This window comes from Girardinichthys multiradiatus, chromosome 5, assembly GCF_021462225.1.
Source record: "Girardinichthys multiradiatus isolate DD_20200921_A chromosome 5, DD_fGirMul_XY1, whole genome shotgun sequence".
Classification (NCBI taxonomy): Eukaryota; Metazoa; Chordata; class Actinopteri; order Cyprinodontiformes; family Goodeidae; genus Girardinichthys; species Girardinichthys multiradiatus.
The window spans coordinates 6028057-6043251 of NC_061798.1; positions in this window are offsets into that span (position 1 = coordinate 6028057).

The window sequence follows — 15195 nt, forward strand, 5'->3', positions numbered from 1 at the left end:
TAAAAAATCTTTAACTTTTTCAACCGCAACCTTCCTTCCCGTTTCATCTTGCATAACCCTCCTCAGCCTATCTACACCCCCAAAACTTCCCGGATTTGAAGGGCTATAATATACTTTCTTCATCAGCCGTCTTCCTGCCATCTCTGCCTTATGCTCACTCTGCCGATTACTTGTTAAATAATGAGAAACAACACACAGGAGGGTAGATTTATCCTTATTTTTTTAATTTTATTTTTGTATTTAATATAAACAAAAAACAACCAGAAAACAAAATCAGATAAAATGCAGATGAATTCAAACACTACTAGCTTTTAAACAACACTTTTGGGAAAGGTTACTATGTTCCTACTTTAATTGTATTTAATAGTAAAAAGAAAAAAGAAGAAAAATCATATAATGCAGATTAACTAAAGTACTGGAATACTAAAAAAAAAAAAAAATGATACAACAAGTCATCAAACATGTGAGATCAGTTTGTCAGTCCATAGCACTCTGAAACAGAGTTAAGTTGTTTGAGATGTTTCTCATCGACCATGCGATCATAAACGTGCGCTATTGCACTGTGGATGCCTTGTACCGATTTCAGTTCATATAAAACCGTCTTGGCAATCGTCTTCACTCTGAAGTCATCCGCTTGTATGCTTCGAAGTACCAGAAGATTCTGAATAGCAGGAATGAGTTTGGGGGTTACGAGTCGTCGTACGATGCGTTGAAAGTTGACTTGGTAATAATCCTCCCCCAGTACCTCCAGGCAATGGTGTTGACGCTGGCTTGGGTGGTTCGTTATACATCCATAGCAGGTTTCTCTGAGATAGTTCAAAGAGGTTATGTTGAATAAATGAAGTATCGCTGTTTTCACCGTATTGATGAGGGTGGTTGAGAACCAACCGTCAATTTCGTCCTCCTGGTTACTCTCATCCTCTGCTGAAGGCTGAGGGTCCTCCATCGGTCCCAGGGTTTGTGTAGGGGCTTCGGTAGAGGGTGAGTAGCCGGTGGCTACCTCCTCCTCCACGACCACCTTCATGTCTTCAGGCAGGACATTCGCGTCTACAGACTCAGCCATGAATAGCGGTGATGGTGAGCAGAGGTCTGGAGAAAGCGGTAGATATTTCATGTTGTATCCTGTAGGTGATGCAGGACTGAAGTGGTTCTCTGAGAATGAGGATGTTGAGGTGGATGGTGAGAAGAGGTCAGGGGAAGGCGGATGATATGGTCCAATGTTGAAGCTTTCATCGTGCTCAGGAGAGAAGTGGATCTCTGCTCGGTGGTTGTAGAGATCCCTGTATGGTGTCGGTCCACTCATTCTCTTGATACGATTCTCAGTGTCTGTGAGCTTGCAGTTATCTCCCCGTATATATATCATAGGAAGGGGCGTGTCCTCAGAAGAGGGTTCGTTCTAAACGTAAAACAGGAAACGTCAGCGTTTTTTTCACTGACATGACATCGATCCAACTTCGTGACTTTTGGAAAAGGTCGGAAAGACGATGTCCAATTTCACTCATCTTCTCTGCCCAAGCTTCAAACGGCAGAGCCAGCATTGTCTTGAATACGCCGCAGTCTTGATTGAAAGCCTCCAACACAAACAGATCTGAGGGACTCGTCCGGTTGTTCCTGCGTCTGCTTGCCCGAAAAGACCAGCGGCCATTTGCTGTGGTTTTTGACCCCCACACTGCGCTAAAGAGAGGTTCTCTCTCAGCTATTTCAACATCGGATGGTATATGAAACATTCTCGCCCGTTTTACAGGTCGAGGAGACAGTTCATTTTCTTCTTCTTCTTCTTCCTCCCTCTCCTGCCTTGAGACTGTTTCAGGGCTATCATTAAGGTGCGGGATTGCAAGCTTTAACACAGCCCAGTCGCTGTGGGTGAGTGTACACAGAGCCAGTGATCCATTAAATACCTCATCTTGATCCAATTGATACAGGCAAAGCTCTCCTATTTCATACATGAAAATATAACCCCAGCTGCCAACCAGGCCATATGGCTCCAAAGACCATTCTTCCTGCAGAGTGTCGAACGGGGGTCTTTGTACCCTGCAGATGTAGTATGTTGATTTCTTAGGAGCATTCAATTCACGGGATGAATACTGGTAGACGGTCACTGGGGTTTCGCACAGAACTGACATACCTCTTGGCCGAACCGAGGTCTGATTTTCAACCATGGTTGTTGAAGTTGATGTTGGATCCTCATCATTGGTAGAGTATGTCACGACGGGAATTCCGATAGGTATCTCCGTTGAGGAAGTATATGATGCAGTTGCTTGTTCATCATCATCATCTTGGCACGCGTTGCGTTTCTCCTCCGCTTGACGATAAACTCTCTTAACTCTAGCCATTGTTGAACGGGTGTTCTTTTTTTCCAACGAATGCTGCATGTAAAGTGCAGAGTTTTATCTCTGTATTTAAAGTAAACACTAAGGCACGCCCTATTGTTTTCATTGGGTTATTCAAGGTTTAACGATGCTTACAAACACACCCCCTCTATTTTTAATTGGTGCTGATGCCAAACAGTTTCCGATAATACCATATTTGTCTTGTTCTATTTATAACAAACACACCCCTGTGTTTTAATTGACTCATTTAAGGTATTGCCCCTAATGACGACAACCAATCAGCATCCACTGTTACGCCCCCTTGGGCACACCACCTGCTTGACCACGTGACCTCCTGCCCACATGGCAACCACATGGCGCCCATATGGCGCCCACCGGAAATCCCGCCCTCACCGGAAGTCCCACCCACCTGTCAAAAAGTTTGATGAAAGGGTGTACTTAAATTCTCTCAAGGGGATTCCAGAGACCGCAGAGGAGACTGGGTAGTGCTGATGTGTGTTACTACTGCAATGAGTCTGGACATTGGGCCCGAGATTGCCCCCATAAGAATGGTCCACCCGGAGGGTATGGGTGTTATGGTTCTGCCATGGCTCCTCCGGCCCGTCCATACAGAGGCAGAGGTGGCCCAGCACGCGGTGCACACGGACCACAACTCCAATTACCGGCATGGGACGAGCCTAGTCTCTAGCCTGAGCACCACTGAAGGTCCCCACCGACCCCAGAAGACAGCGGGACTGCGGACCCCCTGCTGTCTGTGACTGTGTCCGGAAATAGCTTTTCTTTTCTGGTGGACACTGGGGCCACATGTTCAACCATCAAACAGGCTCCTCCAAACACACTCTCCACCAGGACTACAACTGTCATGGGGTTCTCGGGGGCAAAACAGGTCCTGCCATATACCAAGCCTTTAAAGACTGAAATTGGTGGACAGACACTGAATCACAGTTATCTAATCTCCACTGACACACCAGTACATTTACTGGGTAGAGACATGTAATAAAACTGGGAGCAACCATTTTATGCGGGACTGATGGACTGCAGGTTCACCTGCCCAATGGCATCCAGTTATTTTGTGGCAATAACACTTCTTTTTCACATGGACAGTACCTCCTCCAGCCACTGCAGGACTCAATGGCTGACATATACTGGGTTTTGCTGCAACCTGAAACCACCGCGCACAGAAGCATTCTCTCGGCTTTCCATCGGTGGAAATCCTGGGTCTCCACTCTGGCGCCCTATGTACCTCCTCCTGACCCTCCGCATGTCACCTTGTTTTATGATAGAAATAATTGTGAATGTTACCAGGATAGCTTTGCTGACGAGTTAGAGGGTACACACTGGGACATTGTCACCACAGACATTTATGTAGCACCAGAAGGAGTGGTGGCCGAGGTTCACTTGACTGAAGAGCAGGAAGTGTGGTTTAGGATGTGTTCTGATGGCGTGCCTCATATCTCTTTGGCTCTGCAACCAGGTCATGAAGCACGTGAACTTGGAGGTGTGTTAAAACGCTCCCTGAACCTACAGGATTGGCAGCCTTTGGCAACCCCCAACCTTTTTTACTCACCCTCAGGTAACATTTATCGCATATTCAACCACTCCACGGATGTGGGCACACTGGAGCATGTTCAGTTAGACAGACACCATGGTAGGGAAAAAAACAGACCATCCGCTGGCAGCTGCTATTGTGGAAAAAATGCCTTCCACCCTCTGGGCAGAGGGGCCCACAGATGTAGGCCTGATTCAATGTTCCCCCATTACCTTTCAGTTAACCACCGACCAACCAATATGGAAGCCCCAATACCCTCACAAACCAGCAGCAGAATCAGGCATTAAAGATACAGTGGAAGGCCTCTGGAACTCAGGTGTTTTAGAGTCCGCACATTCCTCTTCATGGAACACACCCATTTTGCCAGTGGAGAAAAAAGGGACAGGTAAATGGCGCATGGCACATGATTTACGGTCCATAAATGCAGCTTTGGCCCCCCCTACCATTCCCGTGCCCAATCCCTATGTTGCTCTGACAAATCTTAACCCTGACCATTGCTGGTTTACCTGCATTGATCTGGCCAACGCATTTTTCTGCCTTCCTTTAGCTGAGGAATGCAGGGATATTTTCGCATTTACCTATAAATCTCATAGGTATAGATACACTCGTTTGCCGCAGGGATTTGCGCTTTCTCCAGGAATCTTCAATCAGGTTCTAAAAGACTCTCTCCAAGATTGCCTATTACCACCAAACAACACTCTGATTCAGTGCGTGGATGACATTCTCCTCGCAACACCCACTGTGGCTGAATGCCTTGAGGCAACAGCAATTGTCCTGTCACATTTGGCTAAAAAAGGCTACAAGGTTAGCAAAGCCAAACTCCAGATCTGCAGATGCCAGGTTGACTTTCTGGGCAGAGTAGTTTCCCAACCTGGCACGGGGATGTCCCCAGCTCACCAATCTGCAGTTTTGTCCCACCCAAAACCACTCCTGGTTAAGGACATGTTGTCTTTCCTAGGACTCACAGGGTATAGCAGATCTTTTGTGCCCGGCTACACCGACCTCACTGCACCCCTTAGAGATCTTGTCAAAAAACAGGGCATGAGAAATCTCACTGCCCCGCTTGAATGGACCAAAGAAGCTGAAGAAGCGTTCATTAACTTAAAAACCAGCCTCTCGCAAGCTGCACATTTGGCACACCCAGATTACACATTGCCATTTCAGCTGGATGTTTCTGTAACAGCACACACAGCAAATGGTGTGCTGTTCCAAAAAAAAGGGGGTTTAGGACAGTCCTCATGTACATAAGTGTAATGCTGGACAACATGGAACAAAGACATCATGAGTGCACCCGACACGCAGCAGGGATGGCTAAAATAATCCAAAAAACAGCTCATGTAGTGATGGGACATCCTCTTAACATATTGACATCACATGGTGTGGTGGCCTTTGTGAACTCTCAGGCTTTCACATTCTCACCACTGAGATAACAGAGGCTGAGTAAGGTGCTGGAGGCCCCAAACATCACATACACACATGAAGGAATAAACATGGCAGATGGAATAACTACCAGTACACCACGTGTCTGTGCAGAAAAAGTTGAGTTCAATGAAAAAATCAGACCAGATTTACAAAGTACATCCCTAACAGACGCCCGAAACCTGTACACAGATGGGTGCTGCTTCAGACATGACACAGAAGGACTTAAGGCAGCATACGCGGTGGTGGAAGACACAGGGACAGATTTTGTCACAGTACAGGCAGAGGAACTGACAGACGCACAATCAGCGCAGAGAGCAGACGTTTTGGCAGTAATAGCTGCTCTGGAACTAGGAGCAGGACAGAAGGTTAACATTTACACAGACTCTGCATACGCTACAGGAGCAGTACATGTAGAACTCAAACAGTGGCTGAGGACAGGATTCAGAACTGCAGGACAGAAACCCATTAAACATGAACAGGAAATGAGAAAGTTGGCTGAAGCGTTGTTGCTCCCTCAAGAAGTAGCCATCATTAAATGCAGAGGACATGACAGCAGTAACACCAGAGTAGCACAAGGGAATCAGGCAGCTGACCAGGCAGCTAAACAGTGTGCAGGATATCAGCCCAGGCACATAATGCTGTGTTCAGAAGCAGGGTGGACACCAGAACCCCCCTGGAAGAAGTAATTAAATTACAAAAGGGGGCCTCTCCTGAGGAAAAATCAGTTTGGAAGGCCCGAGGGGGATCAGAGGATCAGAGTGGTCTCTGGAGAAGCCCAGACGTCTTGCCACCAGGTCTTACTAAAGTAGCCCTAGAAGAAGCACACGGAGTAGGACATGTGGGAAAAACGCAAATGTTGAAAAATCTTGAACACTGGTGGCACCCTTTTTTGAAACCAATGGTAGTGCATTGGATTAATTCATGTGAGATGTGCAGGCAGTTCAATGTTAGACAAACCTTGAAGCCAGCACCTGGAAAGTTCCCAATAGACCCAATAGCTGGAAAAGAGGTTATCATGGATTATACAGACATGATTGAGAGAGTAAATGGGTTCAGATATTTGTTGGTGTGAGTGGATGCATTTACTGGATGGCCGGAGATCTCTCCACAGTCTTGTTACAACTTTCTCCAAACAGATCCCAGCAGAACCAGAGACCAGGGTTGGAACCACCACCTCGGAAGCCGAGTGGGTCCTCCTGAAAGTCATCAAAAGAAAGTGGTCAGAGCCAAGGTGGACCGGTCCATTTCAGGTCACAGAGAGGACAACCCATGCAGTCAGGCTGAAGGGCAAAGGTGTTACTTGGTACCACAGGAGCCAGTGTGCAGGAGCAGAACCAAATCAACGATCCCTCTCTCAGGTCCAGGAAGATCTGAGCGAAAACACAGGAAAAGTCAATCTCACTTCTCTCACCCAAGAAGGGGCAGAATAATCCCCGGTGAGAGAAATTAGCCCAGGGTCAGTCTGCCCTGAGAGCTGAAGACGGAAGAAGAGGCAGAAGTGAGTTTCCCTCTCACTAGGAGTGGTAGAGTTTCCCTCCCACTCCAGAAGGCATCGTTCGGCGAACATTTTAATAGATATATTTTTTCAGGTTATGATGGTGTGCCTCATCACCTCCGCAATTGAGGGGAGGGATCCAAAGATAACGATGCCACTGTTGCAAATTGACCATAACCAGGATGAGGACTCAGAGTGTGAATTCATGGATGCATGATAAGATGGATGCATGTTTTCTTAATGATTTTCTTGTTTTACAGGCGTACAGTAATATTTTATTAGTTGTTTCTACTTATTCTTAGAAAGACATTTTAGATTGTGAACTCTTTTATGAGAGTTCAAAAGGGGGATTGTAGAATATAAACTATCTATGTGTGTAATGTAGAATATAAACGATCTATGTGTGTAACTGGAATGTGCAAGGTCCTTAGGGAGTGAAGCATAGAAAGTGCAAGGTCATAAATTGGTGAATGACAAGGGAGGAGAGGGTAGAGAGAGTGCAAGGTCGTAAATGGATGGAGGACAGGGAAGGCCGGAGACAAGACAAGACAAGCTTGCTAGGAGAAAATAACCAGAAGCACTCCTTATTTGGACCTAAGGAACTGTTATGTTATACATGAGTGACATGATATATGTATATGTTGAACACACCCTTGAAGACTGAATAAAACGAGCTGGAAGCAGAGAGAGACCAGAGTTGGGCTTGCAGGTGTTTGGCTGGGGCATCTTTCTCTCACTCTGCGCAGAGGCGAACATAAGCGGATTGTACTTTGTGTTTATTTCACTCTTTTGAAACCTGTGCCCAAATCAACGGACCCGGGGAAGCAGAGACGGCTTCGACAAATTGGGGGCTCGATTTGGAAAAACAGGTGAAACAATTGGGATCACTGACAAGGACCAACAGACATCAGACACTGGCTAGCCAAAAACTACAGAAAAGGTAAGCAGAACCTGTTTAATCAAACTCTGCTTTTGGATTTTCGATAGGCTAAATTAATATTGTGTCCGATGTCTAAGTAAGTCTGAGTCCACCAAAACTTAAGAAAAAGAGTGTCATAAATGTTGACTAGGATTTAAACTGGTGAATAGGATGTTGTTTTAAGAGAATTACAAGATTTAGTGGTGGTGTTGTGTGCCTTTTGTTTTTGGCATGACACCTCTGGGCCACCGTAGAATAGTGAGTTCTAGCATGATAACACATTTGCAATAGGTTAATTTATGAGATGTCCTCGCACTGAAACTGTCGGGGAAGAACTGTGGGTCGGACCAAAACGCAGAACAGAGCTCGGTAGCCGCATCATAATTTATTCCACACTCCAGGTAGTATGGCACAACGAAGCATGAAACAAAACATAGTCATGGTACACGTAGCATAAACGAAGCATAGACAAAGCATAGACATAGAAACATAGCGTAGCATAAACGAAGCATAGACATCACCGACATAGAAACAAGGAACCAGCAAGGAACTAATCAAACAGAACAACTAATATACACAGAGCACAGAGAGGGGAACAAAAGGCAGGTAATCAAAGAAACAAGGAACAGGTGTGACAAGGAACAGGTGAAACAAATACAAAGGCTGAGGATGGGTGAAAGGACTAAAACAGAAAACACAAACTAAGCAAGAGAATAAATCAGAGGAGGAAATAAAGAACTAGAATAACTATGAACTAAAGTAAACAGAGAAACTAGAGGGGAACATAGAAACAATAACTCAAGAAATAAACAAAGAGCCATAAGGAGAATCAAAAGTACAAAATAAACCAACAAGTCCAAAATGTCACTCGATGACAGAAACACTACCTAAAGGGGTTATTGTGGAGCTATTTTCAGGAGATTGGCTTTAGACCCTTTAGTTTCAGTGAGACAAACTCTTCATGCTATAGCATACCAGGGGCCTCATGCATTAAAGAATGGGTAGCTTTCATACAAAAAATTGGCGGTAGGGAGAAATTCCGAAACTTGCTGTGCACATAAAAAGTCAGTCCCATCAGTGACATTATTTAAAAGAAGATCTCAAACTCTAAGATTTTTGTCAGAATTTTCCCTCAGTAAGATAAAAGTTATTCATGAAGCATCTTAGGCCTTAAGAGAGCTTCTAGCATGAGGGAGTATTAATAGTAATGAGAAAGACCTTTAGTGAGCCTCAGAGTGTCTTAAGCAGGGAAGATGGCGGAAAGACAGAGAGAAAGGAGAGATTTTCGCTGTACAATGAACAACAGTGAATTAATAAAACGTTATCAGCTTGACTGCGCAGGGATCCACCCCCTAAATCGTCGAGTAAATGAGCACATAAACTTCTATAACAATCATACAGTTATTAATGTATAGATAAAATAAACATTATCATCCACCTAGGGGGAAATTAAATAATTTCAGCAGCAGGACAGATTAAAAGTTAACCTCTAGTTAAGAAGTATAAATAAATAATAGAAGCAATAATGACACTAATGAATAACCATGAAAGAGTAAACGAAATTACAAAAAATATAGTACACAATTATTTAAATATTTAGAGACTGTAAAATTCTTTCAACAATAAAAATTTGGAAAACAATTGGAAAACCAAAAGATTTTATAGGTATATATACAAAAATAAACACAGGATAAAGTACAATAATATAAACACTATATTCACACCATGATCCCAGAACCAAATCTACACTTTAACACTCCTCTCTTCTCCTCCACCAGCCATGCCAACAGCAGGCTCTGCTTCTCTGTCCAGTTCGGTTTTTACCACCTTTTTTTCTTTGTTTTGTTTTTGTAATTTTACCAAATCAAACCTCTTCATACAAGAAGACAGTCACAGTAACATGCTGACAGGTGATTGTCCACATTAATATCAAATAGATGAAGTAGGAAAATGACTTCATGGCGGGTAAAGATAAGCAAATCAAAATAATAAGCATGTAAATAAGGTTTAAACATTTTGATTCAGTGTGACAATTAAATTTTGTTAAGTTTATTATGATTCACATATTTATTAACCCAGTTTAAATTCTCGTACTTGTACTTGTACTCGTCGTCTTCCGCTTTATCCAAGACCGGGTCGCGGGGGCAGCAGACTCAGCAGAGACGCCCAGACGTCCCTCTCCCCAGACACCTCCTCCGGCTCCTCCGGGAGGAGCCCAAGGCGTTCCCAGGCCAGCCGAGAGACATAGTCCCTCCAGCGTGTCCTGGGCAGTCCCCTGGGCCTCCTCCTGGTGGGACGTGCCTGGAACACCTCCCAAGGAAGGCGTCCAGGAGGCATCCGGTATAGATGCCCGAGCCACCTCAACTGGCTCCTCTCGATGTGGAAGAGCAGCGGCTCTACTCCGAGCCCCTCCCGGATGGCCGAGCTCCTCACCCTATCTCTAAGGAGGAAGCTCATTTCCGCCGCTTGTATCCGGGATCTCGTTCTTTTGGTCATGACCCAAAGTCCATAGGTGAGGGTAGGAACGTAGACCGACCGGTAAATCGAGAGCTGCGCTTTTCGGCTCAGCTCTCTCTTCACCACAACGGACCGGCACAGCGCCCCCATTACTGTGGCAGCCGCACCGATCCGTTTGTCGATCTCCCGCTCCATTCTTCCCTCACTCCTGAACAAGACCTCGAGATACTTAAACTCCTCCACTTGAGGCAGGAACTCCCCTCCAACCTGAAGAGGACAAGCCACCCTTTTCCGGTCGAGAACCATGGCCTCGGACTTGGAGGAGCTGATCTTCATCCCAGCCGCTTCACACTCGGCTGCGAACTGCCCCAGTGCATGCTGTATGTCTTGGCTAAAGGGGGCCAGCAGGACTACATCATCTGCAAAAAGAAGAGACGAAATCCTCTGGATAACTTCTCTTCAATCATTACTAACCAATCACAGCTCTTAGAAGACATTGTCACACCTAGCAACAGGGTCAACCACACCTCCTCACCAAGATAGCAATTTCTGTGGTCTCCTCGCTCAGAGTTGCTCTCTGTAGCAAACCGACTCACTCTGAAGCTGAGACTCCTTGGCCGGAATTTGTAGCCTATATTAGGATCTCTCTGAGAAGACTCTGAGAATCTTTGAGAATACGGGGCCAGATGTATAAAACCATGCGTATACATGATGCCACCGCACACCTTTCTTTCCGACATCTTACTTTGCGTGGGATGCCCGACCATCTTAGACCATCCAGTCTCCGCCCTTAAATATGCAAATGAGCATACATACCCATTTGGACACCCACCACTGTCCAAATAACCATGGCAACGGTGCCTTGCTAGAAGTGCCTTGTTACAGAGAGAGTGTCTTGACACCATGAGGAATATTTATTGAGAATTACAGCAAACCATCAACTTCTTGAATGACATCAGAGACTTAAACCTGGCTGAAAATGAAACATTTGTCGGCTCGAACCCGTTTAGTTCTACGTCTGCATCAAATCCAAATGGTGCCGTGTAGCTACTGCACTAAGCTTAATCATAGCTCAATGCTGATCATTATAATGATGTCGGCTACATATGCCTCCTGTATTTCTGTTAGGAAGACTGTCACCACACACTATGTGAAGTACTTTAAAACTACTAAGGATGTAACACAAAAAATGACCTAGAAGCAAACCATTGCATATGGAGTCTGTTTGAAATTTGTTTCTAACACAACTACACAACTATAATTAGATTAATAATAATTATTATTATGGTATAAAGGAATTATGAGTTGAGGAGGCCAACACTGCTTTTGTGAGACACGTGTGCACGTAACATAGGAAACAAATTCATATTCACTTTCAGATGGGGCCCCTATGGCAGTTTGAGGGCAATCCATAGCTCTGATTAAATCCAGAAATTGGCTCCTCCCTGTAAAAGAGAGCAACACCTTATGGGAACTTTATATCTAAGCAACATACGAACGAGGCTGTCCCATACGGCTGGCATGGAACGACTCAAGGATGACTGTTAAATAACTAACCTGTCTGTCAGCTCCATCTGAAAAGCTCCGGTTGAAAGAACCTCAGCATGGTGAGAACTTGAACTGGTGACGCATGGTTTCTCCTGGTTTCCCTCTGTAATAAGATTGAATAAGATTGGATTGAATAAGGCTGCAGGTCCAGATCATGTCAGCCCTAGAGTCCTGAAGGCCTGTGCAGAGCAGCTCTGTGGGATTCTGCAGCATCTATTCAACCTTAGCCTGGCCCAGAAGAAGGTTCCGGTGTTGTGGAAGACCTCCTGTCTTGTTCCCGTACCAAAGAAAACTCACCCATCAGTCCTCGATGACTATAGACCTGTTGCCCTAACATCTCACATCATGAAAGTCCTAGAGAGACTCCTGTTGGCCCACCTGAGTAAGCAAACAGTAAACCATCAGAACCCCCTTCAGTTTGCTTATTGCTGTGGAGTTGGAGTTGAAGATGCCATCATACACCTGCTTCAACAAACCCACTGTCATCTGGACAAAGCCAGTAGCGCTGTGAGGGTCATGTTCTTTGATTTCTCCAGTGCATTTAATACAATCCAACCTGATTTGCTTTGTCAGAAACTCCAGAAGACTCAGATGGAGGCCTCAACAATCTCCTGTATCAAAGACTACCTGACAAACAGACCAGAGTTTGTGAGACTGAAGGGTTGTGAGTCTAACCAGGTAGTCACCAGCACAGGAGCACCACAGGGGACTGTATTCTCACCATTCCTTTTCACTCTGTACACCTCAGACTTCCAGTACAAGACAGACTCCTGTCATCTGCAGAAATACTTGGATGATTCTGCAGTCGTGGGGTGGATCAGAGATGGACAAGAAGCTGAGTACAGGAAGGTGGTGGACCACTTTGTGGCATGGTGAGGAAACAATCATCTCATTTTGAACGTGACTAAAACAAAGGAGATGATTGTAGATTTTAAGAGAAACAGGAATAAGTCAAAAACTATTTCTATCATGGGAGAAGAAGTGGAGGTGGTGGAGGAGTATAGATACCTCGGTGTTCACCTGGACAACAGACTAGAGTGGAGATGCAACTGTGAAGCCATCTACAAGAAGGGACAGAGCAGACTGTACTTCTTGAGGAAGCTTAGGTCCTTTGGTGTTTGCAGCAAGATGCTGCATATCTTCAATAAGTCTGTTGTGGAAAGTGTGATCTCTTCTACCATCATCTGCTGGGGAAGCAGCATCAGAGCCAGGGACTTAAAAAAGCTCAACAAGCTGATAAAAAAGGCTGGTTCTGTTCTGGGGACTCCTCTGGAACCTCTGGAGATCATTGTGGAAAGACGGATTCTTCATAAAATGAAGAACATTATGGAGAACTCTGAACATCCTCTTCATGAGACTGTCCTACAACAACAGAGTGTCTTCAGTCAGAGGCTTCTTCAGATCTGGTGTAAGACGGAGCGCTACAGGAGATCCTTCCTGCCCACAGCCATCAGCATCTACAACAACTCTTTGAGGAAACCCTCATAATGAGCTACAACAACATTTAATTTCCCTTTGGGATTATAAAGTATTTTTGAATTGAATCGAATTGTAACACTGCGACCAGTTCCGTGCAACGCTCCACACTAATTGCCCTGGGCAATTTAAACCACCTGATAAGCCGTGCATCATCATGTACCAGTAGTCCAGTAGGAAGTTTGAAAAAAACGCCCTCTCCGACTTCTAACATTGGCGATGTCCTCCAGCTGTGCTATAGCTGCCATCGTTCCACAATACGCACAACTTTGCGCAGCTCTTTATGGACATTTGTGATTGTCTACAGCTTGTCCACCTTAGGAATCATCAAACCTGACTTGTCTGTAATTAATCTGCTGATCTGACACCTTTCTTCTTTTTGTGAGAATGATCCTTCGATGATTCACATTCAGCATTTTATGCTCCTACAGACCATTTTATGTATATACATCTACACGTCACAAAACCGTTTTACAGTTTACATCCGATTGAGGTGGTTTCCATTATTCTTTAAGGTGTGATACGTTATTGTATGAGACTAAATGTGATTCAGTTTCATCGCTCTGGTTAAAATCATAAAAGTTCGAACTCATAAAAATACATCAGGTTTGATGCTCCTTAAGTGTGGCATAACTTGAACGGAGAAGCCTAATATTTCAGAGTATTTAGGTGAGTTTTTGTGCTTAGTTGCCGTTTATATCAGAGGCCCCAGAATACTTGGGTCTGTGATCCCCAAACTGACTGCAACAGATGTCAGGAAGCCTGAGTTGCAGAAATATGAGTCAACTCCAAATTATTCACATTTTCACATATCTCGAAATACTGTGCATAGGAGGAGTAGCAACCATTTTCAGTAGCTACAACTCTTTTGAATATTTAATCCTTAGTTTTCTTCATCCCAATTGGAAAGCACTAAAACCACTCTTGTTTGTTGTCTTGTACTGTCCACCAGGCTCTTATTCTAAATTTTTATATCAGTTTTCAGACTTCTTATCTGATTTAGTGTTAAATACAGTATATATACAGTTATTATAGTGTGGGATTTAACATTCATGTTGACACTGAAAGTGATAGCCTAAATATGGCCTTTAATGCTATCTTAGTCTGAATTGGCTTTGTTCATGTCGGGGTTGGAGTTTTTCTGTGTTTTGTTTTGTCTGTGTTTGTTTCTAGAGGGCGCTGGAGAGCATGAGCGGTGAGACAGGTGTTTTCATTCACTGATGATGAGTCCTGGAGTATTTAAGCAGGAGGCAGCCAGCATGTCAGGACTCAAGTGTTAGCCTTCAGTGGTAGTTACTCAAGCCGACCTCAGAGCCACTTCTCGTATTGCTTACTTCGACCTATGTTAACTTATCTCTGTCTTTTCTAGTAACGTTTCGGTGACTACCTGGATGTTGCCCAGGCCAGCCACTGACGGACTTTGCCTATGTGTTCCTTGTTCCAGGTTTCCCATGGATGAATCAACTACCAAGTGCCTCGCCAACACTGTACTACTGGATTTACTCAGCTTTATTTATCCATAAATCCTGATGAGCCCAACCAGTTAAATAGACTACAAACATGTCTTGAAGACATAAAGACTTGGATGATTTAAAATTTTTTGCTTCTAAATTCAGACAAGACAGAAGTTGTCATCTCTGGATCAGAGTCTTTGAAAAAGAAACTGTTTAGTAAATCAATTAATGTGAATAGCATTAAATTGACCTCTGGTGATAAAGTAAAAAACATGGTGTTATTTTTGACCAGGACATGTAATTTAAATCCCATATTAAACAAGTTTTTCGGATTTCCTTCTTTTACATTCAGAACATTGCCAAAATTAGAAATATTCTGTCCAGGAGGGATGCTGAAAAACTAGTCCATGCATTTGTTACTTCAAGGCAGGACTATTGTAATTCGTTACTATTAGGATGTCCACAAAATGCAGTTAAAAGCCCTCAGCTGATTCAAAATGCTGCAGCAAGAGTTCTGATGAAAATTAAAAAGAGAGATTATATTT